Raw genomic sequence first — 14138 nt, 5'->3', positions numbered from 1 at the left:
TTTTGATCTTGTAATTACTTAATTTGCCTAATTAATAGTCCTGTTGGTCCTTCTGATAAATAACCCTATGACTTATGATTTCTCTCTACGAAGATATGCCTAATTTCCTGTCTTCCATCATTCTCTGAAGGTTTAAAATGCCTTGTTCATTCACAGCTTTCTACTTTGCTTGCCTAACATTTTTTCTTACTCCACTTACAATCTGTTTATGCACTGCTCATTCTTCTTCTTATCATCTTTATTTCGGTCACTAGGACCATAAAAGAATGCAACAGATGTACAATCAGAAATTAAACACTTTAAAAAAAGAAGATTTACACACATGGTTGAATTTAAAAAACAGTCATAGGACAATCGGGCTAAAATCGTCAAAAATATTAATTCAGCTATATTTAACTTAATGCATCGGTTACGGCTAAACCACATTGCTGACTGCAAATACAATTGGGGCTGACAAATCTGTTTTCAAAATTCTGAATGCTGGGAAATGCTGCCTAAAACCGAGGTTTTTGAGGAGTGGGACAAGCCAGTAATTCCTTGCTCTTTGGTATGCTGGACAGAATAATATAATGTGCAAATCAGTCTCTCGCGGGTGAGCGCAAGCTGGACATTGCGCTGTGGGCTGGCAATATGTCCAGCGATCTGTGTATGCCCTAAGGGGAAGAGTACTATATCGCCATTGCATATATAGCTTCCTTGTAATAGGAGGGCCAATATCGTCAAAGGCGAGCTCAAAATGATATGAGTCTTTAAACCTCGGAAAATGTTCAGATAGGGACCCCTCCCGTACACTCTCAATTGAGACACGTAATTATGCTCGTAATAAACCTTAGAGATAGATTTGCGTGAGATCCTGCAGCATGCATTTCCTGGATCAAACCACAAATCCGGTCTTCCTAGTGACTCACATGTTTATTTAATATATTTTAGGCAAGAGATTTGTGCAGCTTGAGGAAGACGCAAAATCTCTAGAAGCTCAGCTCTATAATTAGATAATTCCGGCGTGCTCCATATTTTGCGCCAGAAAGTTATGGGTTTAAGTCCCAACTCCTCTGTAATAGGTCTTAGGCCCAGGTCTAAACGGAGTAGGAGGAGTGTGGTACTAGACGGTAAAGCTGCCAATTGCCTTATAAAATTATTCTCCGTTACCAGCAATTTCTGGGTGGCAGTATGCCCCCATAATTCACCCCCATATGTCACTGCCCCTCTTGCCTGGATTTTATAAATTTGAAGGCGGGAACCAAATGGCTTATAGGTCAATCCTCTTGTCATCCTAAAAATGCCACCCGTCAACTGGGTCAATTTCAAGTGTGCCTTGGTTCGGTGTGAATCCCATGTCATGGACTGGTTAATTGGTACCCCCAGGTAATCGAACGTATAAACCCTCTCGAGTCTGGAGGACCCTATCATGGGATTCACGCGTGTTGAGGAGGGCGGGTTGAAGATCATATACTTAGTTTTAGAAGCATTAATCTCCAATCCACGCTCAACGCAGAAATTCGCAAATCCGTCCAACACCCTTTGTATGCCCATGGGGGATTTGGAAAGCAGCAGGGTGTCATCTGCAAACATAATGGCAGGCACCCTGCTGCCATCCAGCCTGGGGGCATCGATATTACTCAGCCCATTGAGATGGTTAATGACCCCGTTGACAAAGAGGCAGAAGAGGGTCGGTGCAAGCTTGCAACCCTGTCTAACCCCCCTGTCAACGGGGAAGCCATCCGAAAGGGTTCCCCCTCTTCCACACCTTACCCTGACAAAGTTTCCCTGATGTAATCTTTTCAAAATTAGTAAAATGTCGGCGGGGACCCCTAAGTCCGTTAAGACGGCCCAATAATTATCCCTGGGCACTAAATCGAAGGCCGCACGCAAGTCCACGAACACCGTGTACAAGCTGCCGCCCTCATTTAGCACTGACTTCTAATATAGGAGATTCAAATGGAATATCTGGTCAATAGTAGAGATACCTCTTCTAAACCCTGCTTGATATGGACTCAAAATTTCGCATTCCTCAATCCAATCCTGAAGGCGATTGAGCATCAGTCTACCGAATATCTTTTGTGAAACATCGATGAGGCTGATGGGTCTATAGTTGGCTGGGAGCAGAGGTGAACCCTTTTTATATATTGGGACAATCTCTGCGCCCAGCCAAGTATCTGGCACCTCCATACCCCCCAAAATGGAATTGAATAGAATCGTTAGATAGGGTGCCCAGACGTCCGGTTCTTGCTTAAATAGGTCGCCCGGCAGGCCGTCCAAGCCAGGTGCCTTGCCTGATGCTAACCCAACAATAGCCGCTCGCACCTCCCTTATTGTGAGTGGCACCCCATTCGGAGTGATACTAACCGTCTCGGTGGGATTAGTCCTATCCCCTTCGGGTAACTTATATAGAGACTGGAAATGGTCTTGCCATACCTTGGCCGAGATGTTGGGCTCAATTGCAGAGACCAGCTCCTCAGAACCTGTATTCGCACAACGCCAAAATTTACGCGAGTCCCCACATGCAAGGGAAATGGTAAGTGTTTCCCATTTTTGGAACTCCCATTCGCTTTTAGCATTGGTGATCAAAGACTTGTAGGCCGTTCTCCTGGCCCTAATTTCCGCACTTCCCTTCCCCGCCTTAATCGAGGTCAGGAGATCAGTTTTTGCCTTGCGGCATACAGTATTGTACCAAAGGGGACCAGGAACACGTCCATTAGTCCTCTTTGGTACGATAATAAGGATTTCAGACACCGATTTGGCAAGATCATCATGCAACTGCCCCAGTTGTTTGTAAGCACCCTGGGTAATACCTTGCACCTTTAAAGCCTGGACCTTTTCTAGTATAGGAATTACCCGGGCGTACAGCTTGGATATCTTCCCTGGTTGAGTAGCTAGTTTCTCCCACTTCACTCTGCGTCTGTTGTTCGTAAGACCTAACCCCACCTCAGAAGCCACCCTCTGCTTCCCCGTGACCTCAAGACCAGGATGATCATATTCCAGTTCCAATGCGTTGTGGTCGCTATCTTCCCTAGATGTCACCCGGAAGTCTCTAATAAGTGACCACGAGGCCAGTGGGACCAGGATGTAGTCTAGTCTTGACTCCCTGCTCAATCTATTGTAAGTGCATCTTGGAGGGATGTCGGATTTTATCCTTCCATTACAGGCCTGGGGACCATATTTCAGGGTTAGGGATGTGATTTGTAGGGCCAAAGGGGTCCAAGCTCTTGGAGCCGGTGCTTGCGAAGGAGGTACAGACCAGAGCAAATCCTCCTCTTGAGCCAAACCATCCAATAAGCCCGGAAGGGGCTCAAAATGGCAATTCAGATCACCCCCTACTAAATAAGGAATGCCCTCGGGAATTTTATTTAGGGCAAACGTAAGCTCCTCAATAGTGCGCGATTCCTGCGTAATGTTGACTGGCCTGGAGTAAACATTTATCAACAGAAGGCTCTGTGAATTTGGCCATTCCAGCAATACAGCTCGAATATCCTTCTTGTTCAATGGAAAGACAGCGGCCCTACATCCCAGGTCGTTAGCCACCCAGATTGCGAGGCCTCCTGATGGTAGCCCTCTGCCCCCCCATACTGCATGTGTGGAGAATGCAGCAAAGCCTATGTGGGTGACTTCTTCCCTCGCCCAGGTTTCTTGGAACAGGCATATATCTTTGTCCTCAATAAAGGAGCTCCAGGCCGGACAATTCAGTTTGTTACCCAGGCCTGCCACATTCCATGATAATAACTTGAGAGAGGAGCAATTGGTTCTCTCTGTTAGTAAATTTGGGAGTACGACCGTACCGGAGTGCATCCCCAGTGGTGCGTTGGTATCCAAGCTGCCCACTTGGACAGCCATCACCTCAGTTGTGTTGTATGAAGAGCTATGGGTCTCTGCACCTACCTCTCCATTTGCAGATTTCTGGTCAGGGTAAGCCTTCTCCATGGGGGTAACTGGTCGTATTTTAGGTGTAGGGGTCATATTGGGGCCCAAATCCTCCCCACCCCCGTCTTACTCGGTCAATCCACCATGTCAAGGTTACTAAACCTATTATAGGTGGAAAAATGGTCATATTGCGGAAATCTGGGAGGAGGGTGACCCCCTCTTTCACTTAGACCCCATCTGCCTCCTCTCCTATGTACTAGTTCCCAGCCCTCCTCTTCCTGCTGATAGGTTGAGGATGGATAAAAAAAGGATCGAGGAAGGGATTGGATAGAAGTCCCCTGGGCATGGTATGGCCAGCTACATATGTGTGAGACAGTGGAAGGGTCCCTAAAATTGATCAGAACACAATCTCCATGGATAGATTTCCTGGTGTTGCCCAGCCACGGAACTCTCCTCACCATGAGTACCTCACTATGCATTCCTTCGGGAAGGGGCCTGTTAGTAGAAAGCCAGTGGATTACCTTATTTTTAAGGGCGTTCACAGGTTCCCTAGTACGTGGATTTAGTTCAGGAATACCTGTTAAGATAACTGTATACGGAATGGCCTCCGGTGGCAAATTAACTGGCCTGTGTTTTATACCGTTAGGATGTACCCCTGTTGCGGGCACAGCCAGCTTCGCTTTAGGACTTGCAGTTGCTACGCAAATTGGGGCTTGTGAGTTTAGGCCTTCTAAAGTTGATGGTGTAGGAGGGTGTGTATGTATCAACTTAGGAGGAGGGGGCCCTTCCTTAACTGGAGGCGCTGGAATAGACTTCTTGTCTCTATGACCCGACCCTCCGCTTGTGAGTTGACTAGCTTTTTTTGGGACATCTGCTAGTTGTAAGATTCCCTTTTGGATGTTCAATAAACACATTTCCATCTTTGCTAGGCGGTCTTCTAGGGGATTGAGCATTTTCCTCAGGAGAGTACGGATATCCGAAAGAGTGAAAGTGAAATCCCCCTCCCCCGAAATGACATTTGGGCTGGGAGGGGTTTGGGCCAGGGTCTGGGAGGGCGGGCCCTATTTTTTTGTGGCGGGTTTGGCCCCTTATTAACTATATCATGTTGATTGCCCTCACACCTAGGGTTACGCTTTAGGATCTTGGGCTTTCGCCCCCCTGTAATTTGTGCCCTTTTTTTCCTTTTCGGAATAGCTCCCTCCCTCTCCCCCTGTGATGGCTGCACAAGCTGATGAACCCTGTCAGTAGTTACATCCTTATTAAAGACACTCACTTTGGCAATAATTGGCGGTGGAGGGGGCTTAGGTGATGGAAGAGGTAATATACTAAGCTCTACGAGGGCAGAGATATCACAATTGGTAGTGGGTATGATAGAGCTACTTAGGTCAGATAAAACAAGCGTGCCATTTATCCCCCCTGGATCTGATAATAAACAGTCAGGCGTTTGTTCTGGGGTAATAGCATGTGCAAGGGGTCCCAAAGAGGATCTCCTAACCCAGTCAATTTCTTGCGAAATACGCCTTTCGAGAATAGTAATTTCATCAATAAGAAGAGACCCCGCTTTAGCAAAATACGTGTCCAGAGTACCTTTTGCCATCCCTGCGGCCAGTGTGGTTTTGCTCCTCGTTTCTCTTGATGTCATGATCCCGAGCTAGGTTCCAAGATTATAATATGGAGTCTTGGGCAAAGGGGAATGGCCCAGGCCCTAACTCTCCCGTTCTCGAACGGCCTCAAGCGGCCCACTCTTTGCCCGGTCTTCGCCCCGTGCTTCGCCCGGACTTTTTAAATGGTGGAAAGGACCCGAGGAGGAGTGGGCAGGAAGAGGCCCCAGCTGCAGCGGTGATGGTAGCGCTGTGCAGGCTGGTCCTCGCAGTCCCACCGGCAGAAGGAGGATGCAGCAAAGGCTCCCCAAGGTCCAAGAGAGTCCGGGTTGAGCCGGTGAACGCAGGAGTCTCCAGGAATGACGATGAGCAATGTTTCAGTGAGCTGCGCCCGCGAAGCGTGGGCCGCGAATCTCTTATCGCACTGGTGGGAGGAGCGGGCAGGAAGAGGCCCCAGCTGCAGCGGTGATGGTAGCGCTGTGCAGGCTGGTCCTCACAGTCCCACCGGCAGAAGGATGATGCAGCAAAGGCTCCCCAAGGTCCAAGGGAGTCCGGGTTGAGCCGGTGAACGCAGGAGTCTCCAGGAATGACGATGAGCAATGTTTCAGTGAGCGGCGCCCGCGAAGCGGGGGCCGCAAATCTCTTATCGCACTGGTGGGAGGAGCGGGCGGGAAGAGGCCCCAGCTGCAGCGGTGATGGTAGCGCTGTGCAGGCTGGTCCTTGCAGTCCCACCGGCAGAAGGATGATGCAGCAAAGGCTCCCCAAGGTCCAAGAGAGTCCGGGTTGAGCCGGTGAACGCAGGAGTCTCCAGGAATGACGATGAGCAATGTTTCAGTGAGCGGCGCCCGCGAAGCGGGGGCCGCGAATCTCTTATCGCACTGGTGGGAGGAGCGTGCGGGAAGAGGCCCCAGCTGCAGCGGTGATGGTAGCGCTGTGCAGGCTGGTCCTCGCAGTCCCACTGGCAGAAGGATGATGCAGCAAAGGCTCCCCAAGGTCCAAGAGAGTCTGGGTTGAGCCGGTGAACGCAGGAGTCTCCAGGAATGACGATGAGCAATGTTTCAGTGAGCGGCGCCCGTGAAGCGGGGGCCGCAAATCTCTTATCGCACTGGTGGGAGGAGCGGGCGGGAAGAGGCCCCAGCTGCAGCGGTGATGGTAGCGCTGTGCAGGCTGGTCCTCGTAGTCCCACCGGCAGAAGGATGATGCAGCAAAGGCTCCCCAAGGTACAAGAGAGTCTGGGTTAAGCCGGTGAAAGCAGGAGTCTCCAGGAATGACGATGAGCAATGTTTCAGTGAGCGGCAGCGGTGATGGTAGCGCTGTGCAGGCTGGTCCTCGTAGTCCCACCGGCAGAAGGATGATGCAGAAAAGGCTCCCCAAGGTCCAAGAGAGTCCGGGTTGAGCCGGTAAACGCAGGAGTCTCCAGGAATGCCGATGAGCAATGTTTCAGTGAGCGGCGCCCGCGAAGCGGGGGCCGCGAATCTCTTATTGCACTGGTGGGAGGAGCGGGCAGGAAGAGGCCCCAGCTGCAGCGGTGATGGTAGCGCTGTGCAGGCTGGTCCTCACAGTCCCACCGGCAGAAGGATGATGCAGCAAAGGCTCCCCAAGGTCCAAGGGAGTCCGGGTTGAGCCGGTGAACGCAGGAGTCTCTAGGAATGACGATGAGCAATGTTTCAGTGAGCGGCAGCGGTGATGGTAGCGCTGTGCAGGCTGGTCCTCGTAGTCCCACCGGCAGAAGGATGATGCAGAAAAGGCTCCCCAAGGTCCAAGAGAGTCCGAGTTGAGCCGGTGAACGCAGGAGTCTCCAGGAATGCCGATGAGCAATGTTTCAGTGAGCGGCGCCCGCGAAGCGGGGGCCGCTAATCTCTTATTGCACTGGTGGGAGGAGCGGGCAGGAAGAGGCCCCAGCTGCAGCGGTGATGGTAGCGCTGTGCAGGCTGGTCCTCACAGTCCCACCGGCAGAAGGATGATGCAGCAAAGGCTCCCCAAGGTCCAAGGGAGTCCGGGTTGAGCCGGTGAACGCAGGAGTCTCCAGGAATGACGATGAGCAATGTTTCAGTGAGCGGCGCCCGCGAAGCGGGGGCCGCGAATCTCTTATCGCACTGGTGGGAGGAGCGGGCGGGAAGAGGCCCCAGCTGCAGCGGTGATGGTAGCGCTGTGCAGGCTGGTCCTCGCAGTCCCACTGGCAGAAGGATGATGCAGCAAAGGCTCCCCAAGGTCCAAGAGAGTCTGGGTTGAGCCGGTGAACGCAGGAGTCTCCAGGAATGACGATGAGCAATGTTTCAGGGAGCGGCGCCCGTGAAGCGGGGGCCGCAAATCTCTTATCGCACTGGTGGGAGGAGCGGGCGGGAAGAGGCCCCAGCTGCAGCGGTGATGGTAGCGCTGTGCAGGCTGGTCCTCGTAGTCCCACCGGCAGAAGGATGATGCAGCAAAGGCTCCCCAAGGTCCAAGAGAGTCTGGGTTAAGCCGGTGAAAGCAGGAGTCTCCAGGAATGACGATGAGCAATGTTTCAGTGAGCGGCAGCGGTGATGGTAGCGCTGTGCAGGCTGGTCCTCGTAGTCCCACCGGCAGAAGGATGATGCAGAAAAGGCTCCCCAAGGTCCAAGAGAGTCCGGGTTGAGCCGGTAAACGCAGGAGTCTCCAGGAATGCCGATGAGCAATGTTTCAGTGAGCGGCACCCGCGAAGCGGGGGCCGCGAATCTCTTATTGCACTGGTGGGAGGAGCGGGCAGGAAGAGGCCCCAGCTGCAGCGGTGATGGTAGCGCTGTGCAGGCTGGTCCTCACAGTCCCACCGGCAGAAGGATGATGCAGCAAAGGCTCCCCAAGGTCCAAGGGAGTCCGGGTTGAGCCGGTGAACGCAGGAGTCTCCAGGAATGACGATGAGCAATGTTTCAGTGAGCGGCAGCGGTGATGGTAGCGCTGTGCAGGCTGGTCCTCGTAGTCCCACCGGCAGAAGGATGATGCAGAAAAGGCTCCCCAAGGTCCAAGAGAGTCCGGGTTGAGCCGGTGAACGCAGGAGTCTCCAGGAATGCCGATGAGCAATGTTTCAGTGAGCGGCGCCCGCGAAGCGGGGGCCACGAATCTCTTATTGCACTGGTGGGAGGAGCGGGCAGGAAGAGGCCCCAGCTGCAGCGGTGATGGTAGCGCTGTGCAGGCTGGTCCTCACAGTCCCACCAGCAGAAGGATGATGCAGCAAAGGCTCCCCAAGGTCCAAGGGAGTCCGGGTTGAGCCGGTGAACGCAGGAGTCTCCAGGAATGACGATGAGCAATGTTTCAGTGAGCGGCGCCCGCGAAGCGGGGGCCGCAAATCTCTTATCGCACTGGTGGGAGAAGCGGGCGGGAAGAGGCCCCAGCTGCAGCGGTGATGGTAGCGCTGTGCAGGCTGGTCCTTGCAGTCCCACCGGCAGAAGGATGATGCAGCAAAGGCTCCCCAAGGTCCAAGAGAGTCCGGGTTGAGCCGGTGAACGCAGGAGTCTCCAGGAATGATGATGAGCAATGTTTCAGTGAGCGGCGCCCGTGAAGCGGGGGCCGCAAATCTCTTATCGCACTGGTGGGAGGAGCGGGCGGGAAGAGGCCCCAGCTGCAGCGGTGATGGTAGCGCTGTGCAGGCTGGTCCTCGTAGTCCCACCGGCAGAAGGATGATGCAGCAAAGGCTCCCCAAGGTCCAAGAGAGTCTGGGTTAAGCCGGTGAACGCAGGAGTCTCCAGGAATGACGATGAGCAATGTTTCAGTGAGCGGCAGCGGTGATGGTAGCGCTGTGCAGGCTGGTCCTCGTAGTCCCACCGGCAGAAGGATGATGCAGAAAAGGCTCCCCAAGGTCCAAGAGAGTCCGGGTTGAGCCGGTGAACGCAGGAGTCTCCAGGAATGCCGATGAGCAATGTTTCAGTGAGCGGCGCCCGCGAAGCGGGGGCCGCGAATCTCTTATCGCACTGGTGGGAGGAGCGGGCGGGAAGAGGCGCCAGCTGCAGCGGTGATGGTAGCGCTGTGCAGGCTGGTCCTCGCAGTCCCACCGGCAGAAGGATGATGCAGCAAAGGCTCCCCAAGGTCCAAGAGAGTCCGGGTTGAGCCGGTGAACGCAGGAGTCTCTAGGAATGACGATGAGCAATGTTTCAGTGAGCTCATTCTACAAAAACAACCCGTTTCTGTCTCTAACCATCTCAACACATCCCCCCCATCAAAACTATTCTTCTTAAACGATCTGCTACATGGACATCATGCTCTTAATCTTTTATCTTTAAATTTCACAAGCATTGTTGTGTTTTATGGAGAACTGGGACTTTGCTTTATGTGTCCAAATAATGATAGCTGGTTATGTCTGCTTCATGTGAAAGTTCTGACTTGATTTGATCAAGGATGTATCTGTTTGTTTTCCTGGCTGTCCATAGTAATCTAAAAAGTCTCCTCCAATACCACAGTTCAACGACATCTATGCTCTTGCTGCCCTACAGTCTCCTGTGCCCAACTTTTTTATCTTTACATGATTACAAGGAATACCATAACTTGTATAATCCAGACCTTTGATGCTGTCCATATATTAGTTAATTCGAAAATCTACACCAAATGTTTCGTCGCAGTTTTGCTAGTGCTAATCTGAGGTGCTTGACTAAGGCAACCTTTATTGTTAGGGGTTGATCCCAGAAGACAGAATCAGTCTACCACGCCTGGGTCTTCATAAAAAAACTTTAAAAGTGATTGCTGAACTTATTATAACTGTGTTCTATTGGCTAGACCTGCTTGCTTGAAGTACTGGGTTTTTCAGAACTAACCCAGCGGTGCCAGGGGACACACCCGAAGACTTCGAGTTCTTCCTGTTTCAGACTACAGAAACACAGAGTCTTCTAGGTGAAGTCAAAGATCGTATTTATTGGCTGCAGACCAATCACAGGTATCCGAGAAGTACAGCACGGTGTATGTTCTCAGGAGACTGCTCCTGAACCAAAAACCAGTCTTTTCTTATATACAGAATATTACGCTCTGGGCAACACCGCCCCTATTTTACAAGTGGTCATTCACATATTTTCGCTTCAAAGAAAGAGCAAAGTCATGATGATAATCCCACATTTCAGCTCGGTCAGCCCATAATTATTTACCCAGCGAGGCTCAGAACCCTCATCAGATATCAGCAGACCCCAATAAAACAGGCACCCCCTTCTCGTAAAACAAGCCATAAAGTAGGAAACAGAGTCAGGTGTGAAAGAGATTAGTCAGGGTTCATGTGGGATGCACGACTTTATGATGTGTCGGGCCCTGATGCTAATCCCATTTGGCCGCAGTAAAAGGAACCGGCCGGACAGGACTGACCTCGGGCAGCGGAGTCAGTTTTCACAGGTCACAAAGAAGTCACAGGAGGATTGCGTGTCCATTAGGCCTAGGCACGGCCTTAATGCGCAGCCTATGTGAGGGCAACCACAAAATGGTTACCATTCTAAAATGGAACCCGAGGGTTTTATATGTAGTATACATATACGCGGTGAATTCATCGGGAAAACATGACGAAAACACTCATACATACCGCATTAGTCATTTGCGGTTCACTGATACCAAAATCGGCATGGTAGGACCATGCTACCAACATGGTTCCGAAATTTACAGTACCACAGACCCTCCTTTTGCCCTTACATAGGCAATAACTATACTCATACTAATCTGAGTCCAGGTCTTTATTCATAAAGTCATGAAGATGTTGCTGTAGCATCATCCTATTGCTTAGCTCGTCCCTTGATACAGGTTTCCTTACACATGATGTAACACAGAGGCTACACATTACAGGAGCACACTGTATACATAGACAGAACAGGAAAAGAATGGCTAAGATCGTCCCAATGACTATTAGAATCTTCCATCCCCAAGCTGATATCAGTCCCCAGAACCACCCCATCATCGACCAGTCTCCTTTATCCACATGAATGGATTCGGAAATCTTATGCAGTTTGGAAATGGCCTGATAGACTGTCGGAGCGTTATCTGGTATGAAAATGCAGCAGCTTGATTGGATAACCTTACATACTCCACCACGGTCTGCATGTATGACATCTAGAACCATACGGTTCTGCAACGTCATGAGGCGATCCGCTTGGAGCTCAGCTGTCAAGTTACCAAGGGCACCAGCCGTTACATTAACAGTGGATTCAACTACACAAGTCAGTTGTCTCAGGTTCCTGCTATTGACCATTGGTCCCCAAAACGGCAGGAAACCCAAGAAGAAGTCTCCCGCTTCCTGACCGGCAGTATCCTCCTTACTAGCAACGCCTCTCACAACTCTGGTCTTGTGATAATCAGAGGCGGCAGTAAATGTCGGCGGTAGCAAATTTGCAACATAACACGTGCCCAAGAAATCAGGGGGCAACCATGTATATGCTCGGTCATTACAAACAAAGTATGTACCCTTGGCAGCCAAAAACGCAGGGGAAAACTGTGATGGAAAAATGTACGTTTCAGCACAGTCACTCTTCCCTAATTGAGCTCTTGGATTCTGACCATTGCCTTGTAAACAGAACCGACCTATGTGGGGTACGACCCAAATCGGAGATGAACTTTTACGCTGTTTTTCACCCAGACTAATGCTATACCCAGTCGCGTTCCAACCCACATAAGCTCGCAACTCATCCTTGGGAATAGATGAATATGCATCGATATCTCTACTCATATCAGCAACTCCTCTCATCAAGGCTTTATTGTTCGTGCTAGGTCTATTGGAACGTGGTGGTCGTGGGGAATAGGTCAGAAGTGCAAAAAGAAACATGGTCTGGAATGCCCATGATGACCCATTATAGCTAAACGGCAGCACTAGATACGGGATACCCTTATCAATGGTATGCGGCATCAAACCACACACCCAGCAATTTGTTGTGTTCATAACTAGTTGGTGCTGGTGCAGGAGTTGAATAAACGAATTGTTTACGAACTCAGAACGTCTAGCTTGTTCGTGTTCAGGCAGAGGGTGGAAAGAGTGTGAGGGAACAGTAGGAGGAGGTATGGGCTGTGTAGTGGGTGCAAACGGCACTTGAAAAGACAATAATACATAACCTACAGAAAACACCATCATGCTAAATAGTACAAACAGACATAATATTACAAAACGTTTGCTATTCATTACTTTACATATTCTGTTCTTAAAACTTATTTCCTCAGCGGGTCTCTCCATCTCGAAAAACTCCATCCTCTAATCGTGCTGCTCGCGGCGGATGAGGTTCTTCTGCTAAGGAGTACACCTGTCAGTCCAGGGAACGCCCTAGACCAACCAGACCGTTGACCTAACGTCTCCGGCTTGTACCCCAAAGTCTTGGCACCGTGACCCTACAGCTGAACCCGGATGGTGGTTCAAAAAACAAAAATCAAAAAGTCCTTCAGATGGGAGAGGTGTAATATTAAAAAATAGCAAGAGAAGGGAATTTTTTATTTGTCCATAGTCTTTGACCTCAAATTGTTATGACTTTTCCCAGGTACTGTTTGGTCTTGAAACAAAAGTTCAGGTTCTGTAGTGTCCAATCGAATTGACGGTGGCACAGCTTCTTGCAAAATGTCATCGTTTTCCTTCTCAGAAAGCGTTCCTCTTACTCGTGCATCGCTAAACGGCAGAAAACGAGGCACAGTCTCAGTCTCTGAGTCAGCGATCCCTTCCTGGACCCACTGGTCGTAAGGCAAAGGCAAAGGGACCCTCTTGCAATGAATGCCGTGGATCCAGTTCTTTTTCCCTTTCACTCGAACAGCTGATCTCGTCGAGAGAAGGACGAGATGGGGGCCGGTCCAACGGGGCTCATCATTTTTTGTCAGCTGAAAGTTTTTGACCAGCACCCATGATCCAGGATTGATGGGGTGTCCTGGAGCTTCAGAGACCTGAGGCAGAGTATCATGCACCTGTTGGTGTAAAACACGCAATTTAGCCGTCAATTCATACAGGTAATCAAGCAGTACTGGATGTTCAATTTCGCTGAATTTTGTCGGTCTTGGCACACCCCATATATTGACCGGACGGCCAAACACAATCTCGTACGGACTAAGTCCCACTCGTGAATGCACAGTCATTCTTGTTGATAGGAGTGCTAAGGGCAGAGCGTCAGGCCATTTAAGACCAGAACTCGCCTGAATCTTAGCCAACTTAAGTTTCAAAGTGCCATTGTAGCACTCTACTAGTCCAGCTGATTGGGGGTGATTTGCAGCGTGGAATTTCTGCTTAATACCTAGTCCCTCACACACATTCTTCATCACTCGACCTACAAATTCACTCCCATTATCACTCCATACCATTCTTGGCATTCCAAACCTAGGGAAAAATTTCTTGACAAGGGCTTTAGCTGTGGATAAGGCAGTTTTGTCTTTTAGGGGATATGCTTTTATCCACCTTGAAAAAGCGCAAACAACAACAAGTACATATTTCAAATTGTTGCACCTTTCCATGTGGATGAAATCTTGCTGCAAAACCTCAAACGGATACGTTGGAGGCGCAAAATGACCAGCTGGAGTTGGGGTTCCCCTACCAGGATTGTATTTCAAACATACCATGCAATTTTTGACCACATTCTCCGCACACTTGGGAATTCCAGCATTCTGCCATACTGGAGCCAACAACTTACAAATCCCTTTCACACTGATATGCGCCATTCCATGTGCCATCGTAACCACTGGAAGCACATATGCATCAGGTAATAACCATCGCCGGTGTTCTGACAAATCAACCCAACAACC

At 50.3% G+C, this 14138-nt stretch overlaps 1 protein-coding gene across 2 annotated transcripts in view; it reads left to right on the top strand.

The window, feature by feature from the left end:
• The window catches only part of LOC146809656 (sulfotransferase 2B1-like), a 710434-nt gene that overhangs the window by 267364 nt on the left and 428932 nt on the right, over window positions 1-14138 (top strand). The gene's annotated exons all lie outside the window — the stretch shown is intronic.

This window comes from Triturus cristatus, chromosome 7 (assembly GCF_964204655.1).
Source record: "Triturus cristatus chromosome 7, aTriCri1.1, whole genome shotgun sequence".
NCBI classification, from domain to species: Eukaryota; Metazoa; Chordata; class Amphibia; order Caudata; family Salamandridae; genus Triturus; species Triturus cristatus.
The sequence above is the reverse complement of the archived record's forward strand: the minus strand, read 5'-3'. Positions and strand labels throughout refer to the sequence as shown.